Consider the following 27,017-nt stretch of genomic DNA (forward strand, 5'->3'; position numbering starts at 1 on the left):
AGCCACGGTAGGTCGGAGTCCATACATGGCCTTAGTGGCCTACAGTCCATTAATGGCCATAGGGGTTTATAGTCCATGGGCGGCCCTAGCAGTTCGGAGCACGCTGATGGTTGCGGCCGTGCAGGGTCCCCACCCACAAGCTCCCCACCCACTGGTAAATTGCCCCCCCCCCAAAAGTTCTTGGGGCAAACAACGGTGGCCATGGTCGATTCGTGGACAAGGAGCTCGTGGGGCGCTGGTAGGGCAAGTAGCACAGGTTCTGGAGCGGACTCGATGGCTGGAACACCCCCTATGTTCCTTGACACCCAAGGGGCGGCCATCTTGCCCGTAGGCACTGGCGAAACAGCCATCTTGTCCATCGCATCCAGAGAGCTGAGGTGCGTTGCAAGCGGCGAACTTGAGTGCGTTGCAAGCGGCGAACTTGAGTGCGTTGCAAGCGGCGAACTTGGAGTGCGTTGCAAGCGGCGAATCCTGAGTGCGTTGCAAGCGGCGAACTTGAGTGCGTTGCAAGCGGCGAACTTGGAGTGCGTTGCAAGCGGCGAACTTGAGTGCGTTGCAAGCGGCGAACTTGAGTGCGTTGCAAGCGGCGAATCCTGAGTGCGTTGCAAGCGGCGAACTTGAGTGCGTTGCAAGCGGCGAACTTGAGTGCGTTGCAAGCGGCGAACTTGAGTGCGTTGCAAGCGGCGAACTTGAGTGCGTTGCAAGCGGCGAACTCGAGTCACATGACACCTTCTAACTGGAGTGCGTTGCAAGCTGCGAACTTGAGTGCGTTGCAAGCGGCGAACTTGAGTGCGTTGCAAGCGGCGAACTTGAGTGCGTTGCAAGCGGCGAACTTGAGTGCGTTGCAAGCGGCGAACTTGAGTGCGTTGCAAGCGGCGAACTTGAGTGCGTTGCAAGCGGCGAACTTGAGAGCGTTGCAAGCGGCGAACTTGAGAGCGTTGCAAGCGGCGAACTTGAGAGCGAAGCGGCCAGCGGGGCAAACGGCTGCTCTGAGACGGCAGCAGGCCGTTCTGGGACAACAGCGGGCCGCTCTGGGACAACAGCGGGCCGCTCTGGGACAACAGCGGGCCGCTCTGGGACAACAGCGGGCTCGGGCTGGCAGACTGCTCCCAAGTCCATAGAGCTCGAGTACATCCTCCACGCACGCATGACAGCCAAGACATAAAAAGTGAAGACAGCCCTCTTGGCCATCACAGGACTGACAGGGAAAGCATGCTGGACTGGAGTGGACTCACTGGCTGGAGCGGGCTCGGGAACGGATACACTGGCTGGAACGGGCTCTGGGCGATCAGCGGAGACGTGACGTTGCTCTGGGCGATCAGCGGAGACGTGACGTTGCTCTGGGCGATCAGCGGAGACGTGACGTTGCTCTGGGCGATCAGCGGAGACGTGACGTTGCTCTGGGCGATCAGCGGAGACGTGACGTTGCTCTGGGCGATCAGCGGAGACGTGACGTTGCTCTGGGCGATCAGCGGAGACGTGACGTTGCTCTGGGCGATCAGCGGAGACGTGACGTTGCTCTGGGCGATCAGCGGAGACGTGACGTTGCTCTGGGCGATCAGCGGAGACGTGACGTTGCTCTGGGCGATCAGCGGAGACGTGATGTGATGTTGTTGTGGTGGCCGCCATTTTGTGAGTGTTCTCTTTAGCGGCCGCCATGACGTGATTCACTGTGGTGTCGCATTCCTCTGCGATACCCACAGTAAAAAGTGAACCGACAGTGAACAGGGCAAAGTCCAGAAATTCCATGAGCGACCCTCGGGGACCATTGGTAAGTAAGCAGTTCTTTAATGGTTCGTTTAATCCATAGGTAAAGAAGTCAATGAGGGCGTGGTCCGGCAGATCAGATAAATTAGCAATCCCCAAAAATTTCTGGATATGTGCCTCGAGAGTACTGTTACCTTGACGCAGGCTGACGAGACACCATGCTGGGTCCATGCTGAGGCTGGACATGCTCACCGAAGCTGCTGGATCTGGGTATGGCGAAGTCTTCTGTAACGAAGGCGGGACTCAGGTAGGGGATCCAAATGCAGCGTTTTATTAGAAGTGAGCGTAGTCATACAGGCAGGGTCAATCAGGAGCAAACAGGAACAGCGAGGGACAGGCAGAATCGTGGTCAAGATACAGGCAGAAGATCAGGGCTGGCAGATATCATTCACAGAACAGGATGGCAAGGCAAGGGTCAAAGGCAGGAACAGGAACAGACAGGGAAACAGGATAATCACAGGGAAACGCTTAGAATTGACACACAGAGTAATCAAGACTTCGCAAACTGGTGGTGTGAGTGTGAGTCCTTTATAGTCCTGGTAATGATGTGCAGCTGGGTGTGGTGATTAGTGTGGAGTGATTGTGAAGTGAGTGCAGGTGATAAGCAATGGAGGATCATGGGAAATGTAGTCCGGGATGTGACAGGAACAGACGTTGATCATGACAGGGATGTTAGTTAATTTAATAATTTATATATAAAAATATATATCATATCATATATATATATCAGTCAAACCAAAATTTATTCAGACACCTTGAACATTTAATTAATTATACATTTTATTCACTATAGTTTAAAAATGAGGTTTAAATGTGTCAGAAAAAAATAATCTTAATTATGTCATATAGCACTTGAGCAAAACATGGTCAGGTGAAAGTGTCTGAAGAATTTTTGGTCCCAATTTGTTTATCAATTTTACTGGTAGTCCACTGAATGAAGAAGTTTTGGGTTTAATATGCCACAGTTTACTTTATTTTGCTGCACCCACTAGTAAAAATAAATCAAAAATTATGTCTAGTGTCTGAATAATTTTTGGTTTGACTATATATATATATATATATATATATATATATATATATATATATATATATATATATATATATATATATAAAAATAAAAATGTGTATATATATATATATATATATATATATATATATATATATATATATATATATATATATATATATACATTTTTATTTGCATTTTATTATTATATAGTATAGGAATCATAATGTGAAAATAAATGCAAACAAGTTTACTGTGACAATAATTTCAATTATAATTAAATAAATAGTAAATAATAACTATGATTTTTATATTTAATTATAATTTAATTATAATTTAAATTATTGTCAATGTAAACTTGTTTGTATTTTTTTCGATTATTATATTTAATAGAAAAAATTTCAAACAAGTTAACATGACAATAATTACATTAGAATTAAATAAAATATTTTTAAATATATTTTAATAAAAAAAAAAAAAAATGTGTGTATTTTAGATGCTGTCAACATCGTGAAGTACATTTTAGTACTTATGTAAACGCATGAAAATGTATGTGCAAAAGACAACACTTTACCTACAAATACCTACAATTATTAATACAATTACAGTGAATGTGAGTTTCGATCTGTATGGATGAAACACATTCAATACTGCAGAGAGAAAAGCAATAACATTTTTTTTTTTTTTAATAGTTAACAAAATACAATGCAGTCTCCAGGAGGTCTCTAACTCCCAGCCCACTTGATGTGTTGTAATGAGTCTAAAGAAAATAGTCATAGCATTGTTAAACATTCAAGTCCCCGGGAGCAAGTGCTGATGTGCTTCTGTACAGACTGTCTGGCCTTCCTTTTGTCTCCAGTTCAGCTGCTCTCATTAGCATGAAAACAACTACTTCACTAGCCTTGTAGTACTTCCTTGACCTACTTCTAACCCCAGACTTGTACTTCTGTCTCAACCCCACATGAGCCTCCTCGCTGGGACTTGTGGGTAGGGGAGGATGTCACCCTTCTCCTCACACATTGTATCCATCACTCTCCATCTGTTGGAGTGGGCTCAGCCAACACCTCAGAGTGCACCTGCGGATAAAGGCAGCCGAGCCCATTGAAGATTAGTGCCAACCGGTCACGGCCCTTTAGGGCTGCGCTTTCCCATGGTGCTCTGCTTTCTCAGCTTCTTATCGGCCTTTCGGCCCCTCATCTTGTGCCTGCTGCTGCTGCTATGGCCAATCTGTCAATAAATAAATGTGCCGGACAGGAGAGGCTTTGGTGGACACTACTGTTACCTCTTTTGTAGTCTAATTAGGCTCAGATTAGCTGTGTGACTCTAACACACAACAAACGAGGAGAGGCCATGTTGGGCTGCTTTAGAGTTGTTGTAGTAGAGTGTTGTTGCCATGCTGTTATTTTATGCTGGACTGCTTCACAAACGAGGGTCAATTCAACGCTGGATTTGCACAAAAGATGAACATGACGGCACATGCTAGTGGATGAGTTGAATCAACTCCACAGCAACTACATCAATTTATCCACTAACCATTCAGAAACATCTAAAAGTTGTAACTTCTTCCTGAGTCTCTCCATCAGTGTCGACTCCGGTTTGAACAATGTAAGGCTGAACACTTTCCTCATTTTGGCTGCGTGAGATTCTCCAGCTTTGTTGTTGTTGAGTTGTTAAAGCTCCGCCCTCTTTTGAAAAGGGGGTGGGAGCAGCAGCTCATTTGCATTTAAAGGAACTTTTTTTTTTTGCTCACACACAAAAAGGGGCAAATTTGACAAGCTATAATAAGTGATCTGTGGGGGATTTTGAGCTGAAACTTCACAGACACATTCTGGAGACACCAGAGACTTATATTACACCTTATAAAAAGAGTGTTATAGGTCCCCTTTAAATCAGTGCCTTTTTTTTTTTTTTTTTTTCTCAAGGCATGCTTATAAAAGCTACTTAAATGTCCTAATTAATCTAAGGCCTAATCCTGGCCCTGTCTGCTTATGCTTAAGTCTAATTAATAGTCTAATGACTGAGATTAAGTCATTTGTTTATTGTGAAACTGTTTATAGATGAGAGTTAGATTGAATTAAAATTAAATTAATTAGCCATGGTATTTGGTAATATTTATTGCAACTTGGTAATGACCTCTAGCCTGGTTAAAAGCTTTATGCAAAAAAAAGTATTAAAACATTGTACAAAACATTTCTGCCCCAAGGCAAAAAAAAAAAAGGTGTGATAGTTAGAATATTTATACATTTTACAAATAAAATATATCAATTTGGAATATATATATATATATATATATATATATTTTTTTTTTTTTGGGTCATAATTCTCAAATATAATCTCTTTATTTATCTTTATTTTATTTTCTATTTATTTTCTATGTGTATATGTAAAGGTAGTATGCCAGCTGGTTCTGCTCAAGTCTGCTTACATTTGTGCTGTAGAAAATGCTTGACAGCTGGACAAGTTAGACAATTTTTCTGATACTTTATCCTGTCTCATTACCATCCTGGCAAGATCTGGCAGGATATACTATAAATTCCCACACAATTTACTTCTCGAATCTCAGCTGCTCTCCCCCTTTGCTCTCTGCAGCAGGGAAGAGAAACTGCAGTGCTCCGTGTGCGTGAGTCATTCCGCAACCACCGCTCCTCTTCCCGCGTTCAGCAACACTCTCCAGTCTGTGGATTATACTCCCTGACTGCAAGTTCTGCAGGGCCTCAGCTGAAGTTTTCTAAAATGAGTGTGTCACATTCGCATGAGATTATTTCAGTGCAGATGCATCAAAGAGTTTGCTTCAAGTGTTCATAGACTCTCTCCATCCCCTCAGCTCAGGTCTTAAAAATGGAAGACAGTGTAGTTTTAATATTCCTGCAGCAGCTTGGCTTTGCCTCTGACATTTTAATCGCTGGGAGGGAGTTAGAGCTGTGTGCGTATGTTTGTGCTGGATTTAGCTTGGCTCTCTTAAAGGAATAGTGCATCCACATCCATATTTGTATTCATTTACTCACATGGTATTCCTAACCTATATAACTTTCTTTTTGGCGGGAAGGAAAAGTGATGAAGAACTGTGAGCAAAGAGGCTTTAAAGATTCAAAGAGGATGCAAAAGGTAATCTATACTATCGTATTCTTCTTAGTTTACAAAGTGACATAAAAGGTTTGAGTAAATTAAAGGTTTAGTTCAGCCAAAAATGAAAATTCTGTCATTAATTACTCACCCTTTTTTCATTCCAAAACCTTAAGATTTCTGTTCATCTTCATAACACAAATGATGATATTTTTAATCAAATCTCAGAGCTTTCTGTCCAGACTACTACCACTTTGATGCTTCAAAAAGTTCATAAAGAGATCATAAAACTTTGACCTTGTTGGGGAACGTGGCACCGTACAAGCATCTTCAGTAAAAGTCTGCTGGACGATGCATTTTGGCAGCTTTTGTGAAAACTACACATTGTACTTCTGCATTTTTCTATCCTCGCCCACCGACAGTCAGATCAACAGAGGGTTATTAACAGAACAGCTGTAAGACTGGTTTATCAATGAAAATTGTATTGTGCTATGTCTACACTTTAAACAGCATTATGGTAAAAATGAACACCATTGCAACAGATGTATTACCTGTATGTGACTATAGAAATGTTGACTACAAACACTGAGGATTTTCATATTTACAGTCGCGGCAATCTCTCCATCTTGGATCCTTTACTGGCCGCTAAACGTTTACTGTTTGAATTCTTGCACCCGGGAACAATACAAGTCGACACCATTATGAATAAAAGTTTGCTAAGTAGTATTTCCTACTCAAGCAAGGTGGTATTTGACTTGGTAAGTGTATCAATAGCAGATTGGTGGCCATGGGTGTGGCTTTGGACAACAACATGCCCAGTGCATTATGGGTGTTGAAGCTTTCCTACCTACATGGCAAAAGGGACAACCGTTTTCTCTAGTCAGCTATTAGAAAATCACCTTTCTACTGTGTAGGCAGACAAGTTTTACTGAAAGCCCATTTTCCCCATTTTCCCTGGGATAGTTCACTCAAAAATACTATGAAAAAAAAAATCATATTTTTTCATATTTTGTGTTCAGCAATTCAAACAGGTTTGAGGGTGAGTAAATGATGACAGAATTTTCATTTTTGGGTGAACTATCCCTTTTTTATTGAAAATGGCACTAACTCTACCTGTATCAATGGAAGCAAAAGTGTTTTTTCAATGCAAAATGAACACAATATTTATTGCACCTAACATATGGTTGGTTGGCAGTTTGGTTGGTTGGTTGGTTAATTGATTGGTTGGTTGGTTGGTTGGTTGGTTGATTGGTTAGTTAAATGTTTGATTGATTGATTGATTGATTGATTGATTGATTGATTGATTGATTGATTGATTGATTGATTGATTGATTGATTGATTGGTTAATTGTTTGTTTGATTGATTGATTGATTGATTGGTTAGTTAATTATTTGTTTGTTTGTTTGTTTGTTTGTTTGTTTGTTTGTTTGTTTGTTTGTTTGTTTGTTTGTTTGTTTGTTTGATTGATTGATTGATTGATTGATGATTGATTGATTGATTGATTGACATAAGTGTATAGTAGTTAAAGACACCTATTATGAAGTGTGACCTAATAAGGATCATAATATTTCATAAAATAAAAAAAAATAAAAAAGAATTGTTAATTTTGATTGACTTTAACTACTAACTTAAGGCAAAGATTATCAGTGAATAATGACTTCAACTTGGGTTTGTCTTGGAATCTAGAGCACATGCCATATGGGACCATATTTTTATGGTGTTTTGTGTCCCTTTTGAAGCTTCAGAGTCACAATCCCTGTTCATTGTAAGTCAAAGGAAAAGAACGAATAGCACAATTCTTCAAAATTTCACCATCTGTGAAGAAGAAAGTCATACAGATTTTGAACGCTATTAGAGTAAGTAAATGATGACAGAATTTTCATTTTTGTGTGAATCCCTTTAAATAGATTGTAGCTGTGGTGATTAAAAGACAGAGCTTTATTGTGTGTTTGAGGTGACACATGTGATGCTATGGGCGTTGCTTTGAGGAAGTGACTTCAAAGAGTTCTGTTCCATTTGCAGGCTGCTTGGCACCCGCTGTTAATGCAATGGATTGGAGGGATGACCTTGTTGGGGAACATGGCGCTGTACAGGCTTCTTGGTGTGCAGACACATTGCATAAAAATGTAAAAACGGTAGCATTGCCACACCATCAATAACAATTACATAGCTGAGGGGCTGTCGGCTCCTGTAGGATATAATAACACAAAAGATGACATGCCTTGAGCACCAATGATACCCCATTTCTCTGTCACCATGAGAGAATGTGACTAATGTGACTGTGAGGTTATCTGAGGCATTCAACCATAATGAATCATACTTTCAGAATGCAGCATGCCCACTCAAAAGGCCAAATAATCTTTGTTCTAATAAGTAAATGAGTCGACCTTAACTATCTCCCACACACTTACACTACAGGTAAATATTTTGGAATAATTAAGGTTTTTCTTATGTATATGTGTATTTAAAAGAACACTTACTAAGGCTGAAATTATTTGATGAAAATACAGTAAAAACAGTAATATTGTGAAATATTATTACAATTTTTAAATAGCTGTTTTCTATCTGAATATATTGTAAAATGTAATTTATTCCTGTGATCAAAGCTGAATTGTCAGCATCTTAATAATAACTAATGTTGATAATTGATCATAAATGATAATTGGTATTAATTGAGCAGCAAATCATCATATTAGAATGATTTCTGAAGGATCATGTGACACTGAAAACTGGAGTAATGATGCTGAAAATTCAGCTTTGATCACATAAATTACATTTTTAAATATTAAAATGATCAAAGTTATTTTAAATTGTAATAATAGGCTATTTAACAATATTGCTGTTTTTACTGTATTTTTGATCGAATAAACAAACAAAACATTAAAAAATGATTGCAAATATTTGACTGGTAGTGTATACAACATCTTGCATAAACAGCTTAAAAAGACCTGAATGACTTTCTTTCTTTTGCGAAACACGAGTCAAAATGCGCTTTTTTTGTCCATATAAAAGTCAGCAAGGACCAAACAAAGCATTCGTAAAGCATTCTTCAATATCTTATTTTGTGTTCCACAGAAGACAAAATGTCATACAGGTTCAGAAATACACAAGGATGAGTAAATGAATCTCAAGCATACCCCTACAGTGCATTTGAAAGTACCTGTTATTTGCACATCATTGTTTCTTGGCCTTTTGCCATAATGGCCTGTCTGAATACTATGAGGTAATTATCTGATTTTCATTTCTAATGACCTAAAGATGACATCATAGTATGATGGCAGTGATTTGCTGTTAATAATTGAAGAGCACCTGAGTCTGATTGTCTGAGCGGCAGGGTGTGTGCAGGCTTTCTTTATTTGGTTGGATTTAGAACAGTCAGAGCGGTGCTGTGAGGCCCCATGCGGAGCTGCGCCACAGGGCTGCATATGTTGTGAGTCTGTGTCAGGTTAACATCTGTCCTAACTCTCAGGAAGACTGTGATGCGAATCCCACTCAGTCATAGTCTGAATGTGTTCGGTGCATGGAAGGAGGTGAATATATGTGTGTCTCTGTCTGTCATTAGTGTGCTGTAATACCATATGCTTTTCCAAACCCACAGAGAGGCTTTGTCAGCCATTGTGGTGGCAGCATGTTATTGTTCCTCAACAAAAATACAGTTTTTGTGCACATGCAGACTAGGACTCTGTGGTATACTGGTACTAAAAATGTACTGCAGTACAATATCATCATTTTGCAAATTTCATTGCCTGACCCAGCTGAAAATAGGCTGCTTTTCACATAAAGGATGAATGTTAGTGTTCGCCTGTTCCACCTACGTCACGCATGACCTTTCCAACATGATTACATCATGTGTGGCACATCACATGACTAATCGTTTCTCTAGATAAGACCCTTATTCCTCGTCTGGGATTGTGTAGAGCTCTTTGAAGCTGCACTGAAACTGACATTTGGACCTTCAACCCGTTGGTCCCTGTTGAAGTCCAGGGAGAAATGGATAAAAATCCTGGATTGTTTTCTTCAATAACCATAATTCCTCAAAACCACACACATATCTTGGATAACACACTCTAAAAAATGGTGGGTTAAAAACAACCCAAGTTGGGTTGAAAATTGACAAACCCAGTGGTTGGGTTAAATATTTGCCCAACCTGCTGGGTAGTTTTATTTAAACCAACTATTATTTAAAAATTGCTATATGGCTAGCTTAAAATGAACCCAAAATAGTTGGGAAATTAAAAACCAGATGCAATTAGAGGCAACAATAATAGACAAAAGTGAATGTTTTTTTAATAAGCTTTAATATTTTATTAATATAAAATTAATAGTTTAATAGTTTATTAATATAAATGTATTAATAAGCAATTTAATAAATGTTTATTGTTTAATAATTATTCATTGAATATTAATAAATGTTCATTTCCAACATACTTTGGGTTAATTTTATTACAGTAATTTTTAAACAATAGTTGAGTTAAATAAAACTACCCAGCAGGTTGGGCAAACATTTAACCCTACCGCTGGGTTTGTCCATTTTCAACCCAACTTGGGATGTTTTTAACCCAGCATTTTTTTTAGAGTGCATGGGGATGAGTAATGTATCAGGGAAATTCTGAAGTGAACCAATACTTTAATTGTGGTTAATTAATTAAATATATATATTCCAATTTCCTTGGTTATGAAATATGAATTGTATTTTTCTGTCCCCCATGTTCCAGTGTTTCACTGTGTTTAGTTCCTGTTTGCCTTTGTTTCCATAGCTGCTTTGTTTGTTTCCATAGTGATTCATTGTTCACACCTGTTCCTCGTTAGCCCCTTGTTTCCAAGTATTTATACCCGTGTTTCAGTTGTCTTTTGTCGGTTGTTGTCTTTGCATGTTTTTATGAAGCTTGTTCCAGGTTTGGATTATCTTTGTTTGTGTTCTTTGAATAAACTTTGCTACAACTGGGGCCGGTTGCATAAACTTAGACTAGTCTAAAAAGTTAAGACACTAATGTTTTTCTTGAAGAGTGGTCCTAATTTTTTAAAGTCTGTTACATAAAAAGGTAGATTGGTGTAATTTGAATTGGAAAATTAACATTGATTACCCCTTGGTTAACTGCAAGTTGGTCAAACTAGTTCTTAAGACACAGTCTTAATATAGTGACTAAGTTTATGCAACTGGCCCCTGGATTCTTACCCCTTCTCTTCCCTGCCGCCTCATAACAGAATAAATACTCCAAGATTAGCAAAAGTAAGCAAATATTTATAATATATAATTATTACAGCTGAATTACCAAAAACAACCTAGTGAATATGGCGTGGTGCAGATCAAAACCTGGAAGACTCATTCGTCACTACTTCCCTCAAGATTTTCCTATGGGTTTGTATAATGGATTGTTTCAGTTTAAGAGTAAAATAGGGTCTGTTTTAATAAGTATAAGTAACTAAATAAAGGGTGTGAGTGTGTCTATTTTATTTTGAAGAACAAAACGTTCAAGTATCATCAACTTATGTTTACCTGAACCTTATTTTACTCAAAAATTGAGGGGTGAAAAAACATCATGAAAAACCCATAGGAAAATCTCAAGGGAAACTCTGGCAAATTAGTCTTCCGGGTTTTGAAGTCATCCCTGCTCCACTCTATTGTACTGGACAGCAGAGGACCTTTGTGTCAAAAAGTTGGATCTTTCTCTCACTCTTTTTTTATCACTGTTTCTCTCTGTCAGCTTTTACTACTGCTGGCTCTTGACGTCTTTTGAGTTATTCTACAGGGACTTCCTGTGATTCAGGATGCCGTCTCACCTCCATCATGACATGATGCTTCTGTACTATACGTTTGGGTCCTGACTCCTATTTTCATGCTGTTGACTTCAGCAGAGGCATTTTCTATAATCCTTAGCAGACATTGCCAAGCTACAGATGCATGCAGATGCGGGTCAGACAGGAGTGATTAAAGCAGAAAGCTGCTAGTGTGCACACTACCCCAACCAGGTCTACTTCCCAATACATTTCTACTTCTCTCATATATTCAAATTCGAATCCCTGGATGTCACTGGCTCTCCACTCACCGCAGAAGACATGCCAGCATCCACTTTAGTCACAGGCATGCAGGACAATGGGATTGCAGAGGCATTGCTTTGATTGATGGCCCAGCTGAGGGAATGACCTTGAGAGTGGAAGAGTAGGTGTAGAGGAATGCTTTCACAGCCTTTGTAATGAAGATCCCAGGCACTTCCCCCACACGCTTGTGTTTGTGGGAGTTTGTGTGCACGTGTAAATGAAAGGCACATCCGTCAGCATGACTTCACACCAAGAGCAGATGCGTGACTTTTTTCTGATAGTAGGTGCTCTCAAAAGTAGGTTAGGGCTGTCAATTTGGATTTATGTAAATTAATTATTATAGTTACATGCTGAGTAATTAATCATAATCATGGTAAAACTTTGGGCCCTATTTTACTGGTCTGAAGCGCATGGCGCAGTTGCACTTAGGGCATGTTTAAATCCATTTTTGCTTGTTTAACAACAGAATAAATGGTCTAAAAGGGTTGTACCTACTCTCTCAATGAGTCATGGGTGTGTTTTGCAATAAACCAATCATATTCTCATCTCCCATTCCCTTTAAAAGCCAGTTGTGCTCTCGACATTGCAGATTCACTATTTACATGGCAGAACATAGATACCCTCAACCTGACGAGTCAGTTTAAATACATGTGTTTATTGTTAAATAATTAGCCAATTTTAAGTTCTGAGACATGCAATGAATATCCATTATGACTTGTAGACATTTTATCTTTATGTACACAATAATAATCTTTTACATTGCAATCCTTTTATTTTTTAACATTTGGCATAATATTTGTGCTGCCACGCATCCCTGTGTGTGTAACAAGTAGAGTGTATACTCATTTTGCACTGCCTATAGGTGCATATTACTAACACGCCCTTAAAGTAACAAAAAAAAGTAAATAAATACTGCGCTATTGACATTAGAGCAGGTTTCAGCTGGTCAATGGCGCAGTGGTTTTCAGTTGCAACATGCCAACAATGCGCCTGAACACACTTCATTTTCAGACCAGCACACCCATGGGCGAACAGATGGGCACAAATGCATTTACTATTTGGCACTGGATGTGAAAATGATAACTACATTGGACTGAAACTAGCAAAAATCACTTGTCACACATGGCGCCGCATTTCACTGGGTGTATGATAGGACCCCTTATTTCTATAGTCCACTTTAGACATTCTACTAACTTTTCAATACGTCAACTTATTCTGCTAACCCTAACTTTACACTCTACTAATACTATACTAGAGTTAGTTGGCATGATGCAAAGAGATTTATAGTTAGTGGAATGTCTAAAGTGGAAATAAAGTGTAAACAATCACTATTATCAATTATAAATATTTGTTAAATCAATTAACAATATATATATACAGTCCAAAAGTGTATATGTACAGTCCAAAAGTTTGGAACCACTAAGATTTTTAATGTTTTATAAAGAAGTTTCATCTGCTCATCAAGGCTACATTTATTTAATTAAAAATACAGTAAAAAAACAGTAATATTGTGAAATATTACAATTTAAAATAACTGTGTACTATTTAAATATATTTGACAAAGTAATTTATTCCTGTGATGCAAAGCTGAATTTTCAGCATCGTTACTCCAGTCTTCAGTGTCACATGATCCTTCAGAAATCATTCTGATATGCTGATTTGCTGCTCAAGAAACATTTATGATTATTTTCAATGTTGAAAACAGTTGTGTACGTTTTTAGAAAATAGAAAGTTCAAAAGAACAGCATTTATCTGAAATACAAAGCTTCTGTAACATTATACACTACCGTTCAAAAGTTTGGGGTCAGTAAGAATTTTTATTTTTTTGAAAAGAAATTAAAGAAATGAATACTTGTATTCAGCAAGGATGCATTAAATCAATCAAAAGTGGCAGTAAAGACATTTATAATGTTACAAAAGATTAGATTTCAGATAAACTGTTACAAAGGGAGACTCAGGCAGGGGATCCAAATGCAGCGTTTTATTAGAAGTGAGCGTGGTCGTACAGGCAGGGTCAAATAGGAACAAACAGGAGCAATAAGGAACAGGCAGAGTCGTAGTCAGGGTACAGGCAAGGATCGAGGCAGGCAGCAACGGGTCAAGAACGGGTAACAGACAGGAACAGTAACAGGAACAGTAACAACAGGTAAACAGGATATAAACGCTCGGAAATGACACACAAGTTAATCAAGACTTCGCGGTGAGGTGGTGTGTGTGACAGTCCTTTATAGTCCTGGTAATGAGTGGCAGCTGGGTGTGGTGATTAGTGTGGAGTGATTGTGAAGTGAGTGCAGGTGATGAGCAATGGAGGATCATGGGAAATGTAGTCCGGGATGTGACAGGAACAGATGTGATCGTGACATAAACACTGTTCTTTTGAACTTTCTATTCATCAAATAATCCTGAAAAAAACTATTGTACACAAATATTTTGTACAATTGTACACATTAAATGTTTCTTGAGCAGCAGATCAGCATATTAGAATGATTTCTGAAGGATCATGTGACACTGAAGACTGGAGTAATGATGCTGAAAATTCAGCTTTGATCACTGGAATAAATTACTTTGTGAAATCTATTCAAATAGAAAACAGTTATTTTAAATTGTAATAATATTTCACAATATTACTGTTTTTTACTGTATTTTTAATTAAATAAATGTAGCCTTGGTGAGCAGATGAAACTTCTTTTAAAAACATTAAAAATCTTAGTGGTTCCAAACTTTTGGACTGACTTTCTGACATGTAATTTCACACCTGTTAAAGTTAATGTGTTAAATGAAAGTATTCATTAAATATTAAAATTTAAATGCATTTACCAAATTTTATGATATTACTGTTTGATTTTGCATTCTAAAGACTGATGGGTAATCATGAGATTAATTGTGATTCTTTTATTCTATTGACAGCACTATTTTTAGCAATAGTGTATAAATAAGCAATAAATAAGTAACAAATATGTTTTTTTTTTACACACACATACACTATGTTCAAAAGTTTAGGGTCAGCATTTTTTTTTTTTTTTAGAATATGTTTATTCAGCAAGAATGCATTAAATTGATCAAAAGTGACAGTGAATACAAAAATTCTGTTTCAAATAAATGTTCTATTGATTTCTGAAGGATGTGTATTTTTGGGGTCCTTGGCATCAAAAAGTTTAAAAACCATTTTTTTTCAGCAAAGCTATGTTAGAGACACACACACACAACCAATAAACATCCTCTTAGTGCACTTAAGCACCAACACTAAAGCACATGTGCACAATCACACCATTTGTATGGATCATTTAACACACACACAGTGAAAGAGAGGAAATGCATTCACAGCACACACACGCAGCGCTTCTCCTGCTGGGTTATCAAAGCGTGGGATCTCGTGGGACAGCTTACACCCGTCTTCTCCGGTTCCATCTGACTGGCCGCTGACTGACGCCGCCTGCTTCCCCACCAGATCTGACATGCAGCTCCGGCGTTCCTGCACAAGGCAGAGGAGCTAGTTCAAAGAAAGGAAGGAGTGCAAAAATCCCTCCTTTCCTCTTTCATGTCCCCTGGCGTCAGGATTTTTCTGTGGCATGTTTGTTTAGAAAGCGCACGAATGTAGGACACGTCAGTATCGTTCATAATATCAGGTGACACACAGTAGTTGGTTGATTGCTGTTAGGATCTGTATGACTAGATAACTGCATTTAGTTTCCTTTAAATTAATGTTGTCATTATTCATTCTCTCTCACACCGTTTCAAACCTTTAGTGACTTTCATTCTACCTTGAAACACACATTATTACTTTTTAAAGTACTAGTTCATTTTTTTTTTTTTTTTTTTTTTTTTTCTGTACAATAATTTAATTTTATTTATTTATTTACACAAAGCTACTCTCAGAACGTGAATATAGTGTGAGAGTCGGACCACTTTTTTTGGACGTTGATATTTTTCATGTGTGTGTATATATATATATATATACATATATATATATAATTGTATGATTAAATATTTAATAATAATAATAATAATAATAAATGTAAGTTTAAACATATATAATAAATATATAATTAAATTATTTTATTTTTTATATTTTTTGCCATTGCGTTATGTGATTTTATTATTTTATTAATTTACTTTAAAATATTTATATTTAGGTTTAATTTAGTTTTATTTCAGTTTTAGTTTTAGTTCGATTTGATTTTTATTTATTTCCAGTTAATAATTTTAGTGCTTCAAATTAAACTTATTTCAGTTTATTGCCAAGGCAACATTGTATGACCAAAGAAAAAAATGTTATGATAAATCATGAAGATATTTTTTTACTTTGTACAAGTGGAAACAGAGTGAATCTTAAAAGTATAGAGCCTTGTTCTTGTATATATTTATTCATATTATATATTTAAATTATATATTACATATACTATCACCACTCTTATTAATAAAAATAATAATAATACAAGCAGAAACAGAGTGAATCTTTAAGTTATATGAAGCCTCGCATTGATGTGTAACAAGTGTAAGTTCTATAAATAACACAGCACAGCAGGTTATGTTGTTGTCAGCTTTTTTGAAGAGAAATGTCAATACATACATGAATTCAGAGATATTCTGAGAACCTGCATTGAGTTTCATTGTCTCCGAGTTCCAGCCTCCAACTTCCTCCAACAGTTTCCCACAGTGCATAAACCTTTTTTATGACTGTGCCTCCCCACGCCTTCTCCTTAATATATCTTCTTGTTTTATGACATGGAGAATGTATTATACATGCAACAAAATGAGAGAGTCAGTCATGCTTTTAGTCCATGTCCTCCTCAGGAGAACAAGTACTATCTCTGTGTTTCAGGCAGAGGCTGTTGGGAGATTTTCCATTCTCTCCTGCTATCTGAGCAGCACAGCATGGCTGTCCCTGTGTTTTTCTCTTGTACCTTAGTCTCATGCTGGCTGCCATTTTCCTCTGACATCATACAGGTCCCTGGACCTCGTGACATAATCACAGGGAATCTGTATCCTCTTCAGCACATACAAGAATCCTTAGAAACAAATAACATTATGATGATTAAAGCAAAAACCATCAAGAGGAGGCCACACTGCCAAAAACAGGGGAAAAAGCAATGGACCTGGCAATAAACAGGTATTTGAATCTCCACAAGGGGGTTCCTTTGGAGAAATAGTTTGATTACCATCTTTCAAGCTCTGGCATGTAGCTGTGTGCTTCTTCACTTGGGACACAGAGTAAAGAGGCAATGATAAAGTGCCCTTTCTCCAATTCCTTTTCTCTTTCTTTGTAAATGTATATATTTTTGGCCAAGCCCTATTTTATTTCCTCAAAGACACTGCCATTAATCTCTGCAGTCCACTGTCTGTGACCCCCCGGAGGTGCTGAGCTGGGAATGGGAATCATTTTATCTGCCATCCTGAAGAAACAAGGACTTTCTTGTACTGAGAGTGTTTGGGTGCTGTCCGTGGTGCTGATCGCCAGTTCTAGATGGTTTCCCAATGCAGTCACATACGTCTTTTGACAATACAGCATGTTATACACTACTCTCTTTTTATGTTTTTGAAAAAAGCCTCTTTTATGCTCACAAAGGCAGTGTTTATTTAATCAAATATAAAGAAAAAAACACAAAAAATTGTGAAATATTATTACAATTTTATATATAGCTGTTTACTATTTGAATATACTGTGAAATTTAATTTATTTCTGTGATCAAAGCTGAGTTTTCAGCATCATTACTCCATTCTTCAATGTCACATGATCCGTCAGAAATCATTCGAATATGCTGATTTGCTGCTCAAGAAACATTATCAATGTTGAAATCAGTTGTGGTATATTCTTTAATGAATAGAAAGTTTAAAAGAACATTTTTTTTTTTTTTTTTTTTTTATAAACATTTTTATAACACTTAATGTCTGCACGTTTGATCAATTTCAATGCATCCTTGATGAATAAAAATATAAATTTCTTTAGATTAAAAAAAATGTATATGGCATTGTTGATATAGCACTGCTGCACCTGATTTCTCTTTATTCAAGGAATATTCCAGGTCGAGCTCAAAACGACAGCATTTGAGGCATAATGTTGATTAACAAAAAAATTAATTTCCACTTTTTCCCTCAATAATCTAGGTAAGTGAGACACCTGGAAGTGAATGGGTTCAAAAGTGTGAAAAACATTTTTTTTTCCTAGTATTATGTCACAAAATTTAATGTTATGTTATGTTGTTATATATATATATATATATATATATATATATATATATATATATATATATATATATATATATATATATGTATATATGTATATATGTATATATATATATATATATATATATATATATATATATATATATATATATATATATATATATATATATATATATATATATATATATATATATATATATATATATATATATATATATATATATATATATATATATATATATATATATATATATATATATATATATATATATATATATATATATATATATATATATATATATATATATATATATATATATATATATATATATATATATATATATATATATATATATATATATATATATATATATATATATATATATATATATATATATATATATATATATATATATATATATATATATATATATATATATATATATATATATATATGTATATATATATATATATATATATATATATATATATATATATATATATATATATATATATATATATATATATATATATATATATATATATATATATGAATATATATATATGAATATATATATATATATATATATATATATATATATATATATATATATGAATATATAGTATATAGTTGAATAAAATATATATATAGTTGAATAAAAAAAGCATTCCATTGATGTATTGTTTGATAGAACAATATTTGGTTGAGATTCAACTATTTGAAAATCTGGAATCTGCGTGCAAAAAAATAAAAAAATAAAAATAAATAAAAATTGGGAAAACCACCTTTAAAGTTGTCCAAATGAAGTCCTTAGCAATGCATATCCACTCACAAAAAAAAAAAAAAAAATTTGACATATTTATGGTAGGAAATTTACAAAAAATATATTTTTGGAACATGATCTTAATATCCTAATGATTTTTGGCATAAAAGAAAAATCATTTTGACCCATACAATGTATTGTTGGATATTGCTACAAATATACGACTGTTTTTTTTTTTAAATATATATATATATATATATTATTTTTTTCCCCCTGATATACTTTGTAGGAAAATGACTGTCTTTGTCGATGTAGCCCTACATTTCTAAAGCTTAATTTCAATTGCAATGTAATACTATTTTTAGGATGGGAAAGGCTTCCGCTCAGCTTTGCACAAATGGATTTTTCTTTACATATTGTTATCAATACCTTTACCATAAAGCTTTGGTAGGAATAAATTCATGTCAAATTTATTTGACATGGAGATTTAAGGAATGCTTTACTGGCCAACCTAATTGCATACAGAGATTTCCAATTTGGCATGAACCTTCTGAGTGCTGTAAGATGGACTCAACTCAAGCATGCCAGGAGAGGCAGACAGAGGATAATTGAGACAGTTCGCCTGCATTGGAGGCTCAAAATGACATTAGAAGGAGAGGAGGCAGGAGAATCGAGCACAGCTGTGGAGAGCTTCAGTGAAAGGAGAGAAAACCTCCTGAGAATGGCTGAGAATTCAAACAGGAAACAACAAAGAAACAAGCAGAGGTTGTCGTTGTAATACACAGGAGATAGTGAAAGTAGACACTGATAGCTGGGAAGATACTGGAGGATGAAAAATGTAAGAGTGCTTGCAGGGTGCCGACGTTTCTCTGACAACTATCCACTTTTGGGTTTGTCAACCTTAGACATGTAAATGGTAAACAGGCAGAAACTTGAGACTGAGTGGAGGAATTTTATTATTTATTCATATTAAAACTTACCAAGAAACAAATGTGAGTGGTGCATAGATAAAAGATTATGTAAAAGATAATCTAACCCTCGTTAAGAGAATTAAGGTGCATGATTCAATTCATTTTATTACTTTTTAAACAAGGGGACTGTTTGTGCAGGTTACATTGTTACACCAGTAGATGGCGACATGTGACTGTCATTGAATGAGTCATCAAATCATTCAGTCAAATGATTAGTTCAAAAACCCTGATTCATCCAGGAACAAAAGATGTGTCTGCATGCATGAGTGAGTCATTGAATCATTCATTCATTGAATCATCATTGTTTTTTTTTGGTAGTTTTAGTTTTTTTTAAATGTCTTTTTATTTCAGTTTTAATTTTCGTTATTGAAAATGAGCAATGTTGCCTTTGCAGCTAGCTGAAATTTTAATTCAGGAATGAAACACCATTATTGTTGCATGGAGAAACATGAGCATTAATTCTGTTTTGGCCTCATTTGGAACATTTTGTTTTGGATGTCTGTTGTTGTAACAAAAAAGATAAGTGACTTTTCAATATTGTGTCTAAAATGTAAATTTAAATTCTTGTTTATTGAACTTTTGTATAAAATCATTGTCACATTCCCAGTGGTGCATTCTGAATGCCATCATGGCTGTGGTTAACTACATATTCAAACAATAGCACTTTTACTTAAATGATAAATTATTAGTCTAGTCAGCAGCCAGTTTGACAGTCAGTGATTGTCACATGATCACCACTTCAGGCCAGAGCTTCGGTCATTATCTCGGTAAACACTGTAAAACAGCAATAGCAGGCATGTCATGTTACCTCAGAAACCCTCTCGTGTAGTTGGCAAGAGTTCTTCCTACTATTCCCTCAAAAATGCTGAAAAATTAACATGCAGGATACTTTGAACATCATTAGCATTCATGCTGCTGTACACATCAAGGTCTTCATGCAGCTCTCAGTAACTGCAATGAAAAATGTCATGCATGGGGTCCATGATCTGACTTGATATCCTTCATTTCCCTTTCCTTAGCCCATGCCTCATGTCATTAATTCAGTGCTGGGATGTCGGATATGCACTGAATATTTCATAAAACTATGCTTTTGGAACATATCTTGAACTGGCCTATATAATATTATTAACCTGTTATCAGACAAACAACCTTTAGCAACCAACCACTGTGGTCTGAAGTGGTTTTGGTAACACTTTACAAAAGACCTTAGTATGTAGCGGCATATTTAATTTTAAGATTCTCAGGTTTGTCTAGTATTCAGATACAGAAACTGTAATCAAATGTAAAATAACACTGCACTTTATAAATAAAATATACATTACAAATATAGTTACAAAAGTTCAAGATCAGTGAGTGAATTTTCTCTTTGTCTTTTGTTGTTTGATTTATTATTAGGCTGCTGTCACTTTAAGAACGAATGCACGGATTCCAATACGCTGTAACACATTTTTTTCTCTCAACTGTTAACATTCACTTAAGACAAAACCGACTGTGTTTACGAGGATATTTTGACATGATTTTGTGTGTATTTGCTAGAAGATGCAAAAAGTATTCAATTCAGCATTTGTGTACTATAGAGGCAGGAATAAGAGGAATTGAAATTCTAATTGTATATCAAGTGTCCGATTCCTGACCTTAAATATCCGATTCCAGAATTGGAGTCAAATGTAGTCTGGAGTAGTTTCTTGTGAGTCTGTTTAGGTGTAATGACATCTGAAGTGATGTGTGTGAGTTTTCTGTCTGTCTTTGTCTTATTTTTTTGTCTCACTGACAGAAAAAAACCTTTTTAAAACTATTCTAAGTGTAAACTTTTCGTTCTAGCTAAATATTTACTGAGACCTGCCGGCTCTGTTTTTGCCCACCTCGACACAGTAGCTACGTGCGTATGACTCGCAAATGTTGAATTATTTCATTTTCATATTTGAAAGTGCCATTAGCTGAGGTTCTCACATTTAACAAAAGGTTGTGGTAATTGGATAAATCGTGGTCAGATCAGCCCACATTTGTCTCAGGGCTAATAAAAAATTGCAAAATGTAAATTGTACAAAGCAGTCGGTGAATGTATCACTTTCGGATGAACAGCATATCAATTTTCATTTCGGCAAGGGTCAAACATAATCTACGGATGATGATTTCATTTAATCATAAATGATACTCCATCCTCATAATTAGGAAATGGAAAAATGTTTGCTGTTCCGACGGACGCTCTCAGACCAGCAACAATAATTAATAACCCGAGTTAATTAATTACACCTACACAGAGCACAAAAAGCTCCTCAATTAGTAAGAGGAGGTCGTCCTTACCGGGGCCTGATCAAAAGGCAGCTGGAGTCCTTTTTGATGAGAATCAAAGGAAATGGCTCTGTGCTGAAGATGGGCCGCTGATGGTGGGAGCCATTAGTTTGCAGTCTGTCTCCTTTAGCCCGCACCTGCGAGCACAGCCCTCCCATACCAGAGCAGGCCCGCGATCGATACGCAATCGAGCCGCGGCTGATCTTTAGGTTCCGCTGATGACATTAAAGTAGCAAGGTCAGATTTCCATCAAAGTTTATGAAAGCATCTGCTGAGCTTATTGCTGTACACAGCTGCCGGCGGATTGCAGGGACGGGAGGTGGGGTGGGGGGCGAATAATGAACATATTCATAGTCTCCGGCCACCCCTTTCATCTTTTGTTTGGATTTATTTACAAGAGCAATCTTACCTTTGGTTCCTGTGATCTCACAAGGCAGATGATCAAAGTGTGTAAAGCTTTGGTTTAGCCATGATGGATTGAAATAGATGAGAGCGGCCTTCTATATGACGCATGTTCTCCATAATCCAACCAAGGTCTTGTGTGGATATATGACACAAATTGGTTTTGACATACACAAACAATCAACCACAATAGGCTTTCATTTCTCTCCATTATGCCCTCCCATTCGTAACCTTTGACACGCCGTATTGTCCGTGGCTTCTCTTATCAAGCCGGCAACATTGAAGTTAGATAGTTCAGAGAGGTGCATTTGCTTTAAATTGGGTCATTTTGAAAGCGTTATGACCCCTAAAGACCACTGAGATGATCAATTGTCAGGCAGGGCATCTGAGCGTGTACCGTGAATTGGCCTTTTTTCAAAACATTAGCTTGTGATATGAATCATCTTGCGGTGCTCTCCTCCAAAACACCAATGCTTTACCAAAGGCCTTGTTGGTTTTGGTCAGACTTTAAGTGACCTCTTTATTTTTTCTCTTTCTAGTTTGTTGTATCATCCGTCTCAATAATAAAGTATGATTGAAAGTATGCCCGCTAGGCCTTTTTTCTTTTCTCTCCACACTTTGTCTGCTTGGTAGGAAGCTATGCCTGTAATTTTCTTTTATCCAGGGACAAATTTGGAGGAAATAGTGTCACAAAACTGAAAATATACACCCTCCATCTCAGCTCTATGAATGCCATGCCATGTCCAGCGGGAGACAAAGAAATCCATCCCTTCTAGCCATGCTGTCATAATTAGGGATGTATTAATATTTCATAACTGTATTACTGTATTAAGTTTCATAACTTTGTATTTACATTGAAATTAAACCCTGTACTAACTAGAGCGCTGCTTTTATATGTTTGACTGAACGGTTTGTTTGTGTTTATTTCCTATTTTACTTCTTATATTGTTATAATGGCTAGTTTAAAGGTGCCATCAAACGTTTTTTTTTACAAGATGTAATATAAGTCTAAGGTGTCCCCTGAATGTGTCTGTAAAGTTTCAGCTCAAAATACCCCATAGATTTTTTTTTTTATATTAATTTTTTTAACTGCCTATTTTGGGGCATAGTTAGAAATGCACCGATTCATGCTGCGGCCCCTTTAAATGCTCACGCTCTCCGCCCCCGGAGCTCGCACTTGCCTTAAACAGTGCATAAACAAAGTTTACACAGCTAATATAACCGTCAAAATGGTTATATTAGCTGGTTATATGTTTACAAAGTGTTCGTCATGCATACTGCATGCATGCGTCGGATTATGTAAGTATAGTATTTATTTGGATGTTTACATTTGATTCTGAATGAGTTTAAGGTTTTGCTCTGTGGCTAAAGCTAACATTACACACTGTTGGAGAGATTTATAAAGAATGAAGTTGTGTTTATGCATTATACAGACTGCAAGTGTTTAAAAATGAAAATAGTGACGGCTCTTGTCTCCGTGAATACAGTAAGAAACTATGGTAACTTTAACCACATTTAACAGTATATTAGCAAAATGCTAACGAAACATTTAGAAAGACAATTTACAAATATCACTAAAAATATCATGTAATCATGGATCATTTCAGTTATTCAGTATTGAGAAATTTTTGGAGATTTCAACTTCAGTGAAAGTTACATTAATACGCTATTAGATGGTGGCAAAGACTGCCTTTATGAGTGAATGAGTCAGTCGCAAAGGCTTTTATATTGAAATGGACTGAAACAAGGAAACAAGGACTTTTTTACTTTAAACAACATCTTACTAGACACAGCTGACAAATGCATTGACTAGTGCTGTCATGGGAAATCCTCTTAAATGTTAAAAAGACAAAGACAAAGATATCCTCAGCAGACATTGTGATTATGAACAAACGACTGACCTGAAGAATATCAGCTAGATGCAGGTAATACACTTGCTCAGGCAATCTCTCTTTCGTAATACTCTACATATTAGGGGTGTAACGGTACACGTATTTGTACTGAACGGTTCACGAGGTAAATTCCAAATGGAAGTGATAATCCATATGTGATCATCCCTATGTGAGCAGGGATGAAGCCGTTTGGAATGCACATAGCAAAGGGTGCGGCGTAATTTCCTCGTTATCTACAGCTGGGATGTTTTTAAGGACAATCTGTTGTTGTTTCTTATTTATTTTCTCACTCATGGCGTCGAACTGTTGTATAAATGCAATATCACACTCGTAGCCGTGTGATATGGCTGTATATCAGCACAGCTTTGATTACCTACGGCCGAATCACAGCCGTGCTGATATAGAGCGATATCACACGACCAAGAGTGTGATATTGGTTATATATTTGAAAGCTGATAACTGATATATTGGCTAATAAATCTAAATCCAAATTTTTATATAATTTTTGAGAGCCTGGAAACAAAAGACTCACCATTAAAAGCCATGCCCCATGCACACAATTATAATGTTCTCATTATAATTTTATGTAGCTTATATGACAGACCTGTGCTGCACATGTTGAACTTAACTGTAATTTCCTTTTTGAAAAGATTTCAATTATATTTCAAGCAATTCAAAACCATCATGGTGAACAGTGCACATCTGAAATGTTTCAGGTGAAGGAAATAATCTGTTATTTATTGGCTTTAATATATTGGGCAAATTTTCCATAACCATAACATTAAAAATAATATATATCATCAACTATGAAAAGAGAAAATCCCCGTCATAGCTCTTCCAGAATCGAACAGCGAGATCAACACACTCATTGCTGCTTGCTGGTAGAGGGAAATGGGTTTAAGGATCTTATTATTCCTGAGGGATTGTAAGTGGATCGGCTCCTTGCTTCTCTGCCTCGAAAGGGGAATAATTTATAAGCAAGAAAGCATTGAGCCGAGGTCGCAACACATTGTAATAAAGTCACCCCTTCGGCACCAGTCTTGGGCTGTATTGAAACCAAATTGGGATGCTAATGCGGTGGGCAGCGGCAGGGCCTCTCGGGTCGTACGCCTCTGGAAAGCTTTAAGTTGTTTTCTGCTCATCTTAAGCTGCAGGATGACAAACTCTTCCTCCAGAGGGATGAGATGTTTGTTTTCCTCACATGGCATCGTCATGTTGAAGTTGAGTCTTCTTGGACCTTGTCGCACAAAGGGCTGGAGGATATCGTGAAGCTCTCTGCTGAACCTCCATGTGCTGATGGGAGAAGACAGCTGTTTGTGAAAATTGCCGTCTCAATTTTAGCACGCATGAGTAATTCTTTAGAGGACACTTGGGTAATTAGAAAAAAAATTATAAAATCTGAGATATCAGCTTTACTCTTTTTTTTTAAATTAATAATGTGATGCAAATGACAGTGGCAGAGGGGGGGCTCATCTACATCACATGGTTTATTATGACTGTGGACTCTAAGAACAGTTATCTTGTTAGCATGTTTATTTTTCATTAATTTGACATTTTGCTTGTGTGAAACAGCTTATAAATCATACTAAATTAAGTGTTTTGAAAATCTAAAAATGCAGACAGCTTTCTGTGATGGGGTAGGGGGATATAATATACTGTTTGTACAGTATAAAAATATTTTTTGTTCTGCAGAAAAAGAAAGTCATACAGGTTTGGAACGACATGACAGTGAGTAAATTATGAGTTAATTTTCATTTTTGAGTGAGCTATTTACTGTGCACATCTTGTGGCTATTCTATTGAATCCGTTTATGGATTGAACTAATTCACGTCCACAGCAAGTGCCTCACTGTAACCCAGATTTTTGCTTATTTTAAAGAAAAGGAAAGACTGGTGGAAGTTATTTTTTGTTGACAAGTGCTGTTGATTGAGCTTAACTTATACTGAACCTGTAATATTCCTCTAAAATACACACTATCCCAGCTTAATATGCAGAGACAGCTTGAAAAGTATAAAGACTCTGGCTCTATCAAAACATTTCTCAGTTTGTTAGACAATCTTAACCAGCCAGGCATAGCAACAGTGGTTTAACCAATGGTGTGAGTTTGGGGCGGGGCTTCAGTGTTTCTGACCAATAGCAGCTGAAGGGGTGTGTTGGGGTTATAGAGTGGAACTTTTTCAGTGTTGGTTCCATAATTATTTTTTTCATTCATTTCTCCCATAGGGATTTAAAACAGTTTACATTAAAGTGTAGACTTGATTTAAAGCAAAAAAAAAAAGTATTTGTAAATCTGACAAAAATACAAGGGTACAGGACTGTGTACTTAATGGCTTTAGTGAATCCCATGAAGCAGTATAATTGAATTAAAACCGATGGAGAAATATAAAACTAAATAAAAATGTTGAGATATATATATATATTAAAACTAAGTTGAAATAATGTGCGTCTGTCTTTAAAGGTTTTTGTTAAAAATCAATGGAACCCAACTGTTGCACATTAACTAAACTATTAAAAACATTTTTTATTAATTAAAAAAAAAATAAAAATAAAAAAAAATAAATAAAATAAAATAAAAAAAATAATAATATTATTAGTTGAAAACCGTTCACTAAAATTAATTACTGGAAATAAATAAAA

At 36.4% G+C, this 27,017-nt stretch overlaps 1 protein-coding gene across 1 annotated transcript in view; it reads left to right on the top strand.

Moving 5' to 3' along the window:
• The window catches only part of csmd3b (CUB and Sushi multiple domains 3b), a 514,670-nt gene that overhangs the window by 138,529 nt on the left and 349,124 nt on the right, over positions 1–27,017 (top strand). The gene's annotated exons all lie outside the window — the stretch shown is intronic.

This window comes from Chanodichthys erythropterus, chromosome 15 (genome assembly GCF_024489055.1).
Source record: "Chanodichthys erythropterus isolate Z2021 chromosome 15, ASM2448905v1, whole genome shotgun sequence".
Taxonomy (NCBI): Eukaryota; Metazoa; Chordata; class Actinopteri; order Cypriniformes; family Xenocyprididae; genus Chanodichthys; species Chanodichthys erythropterus.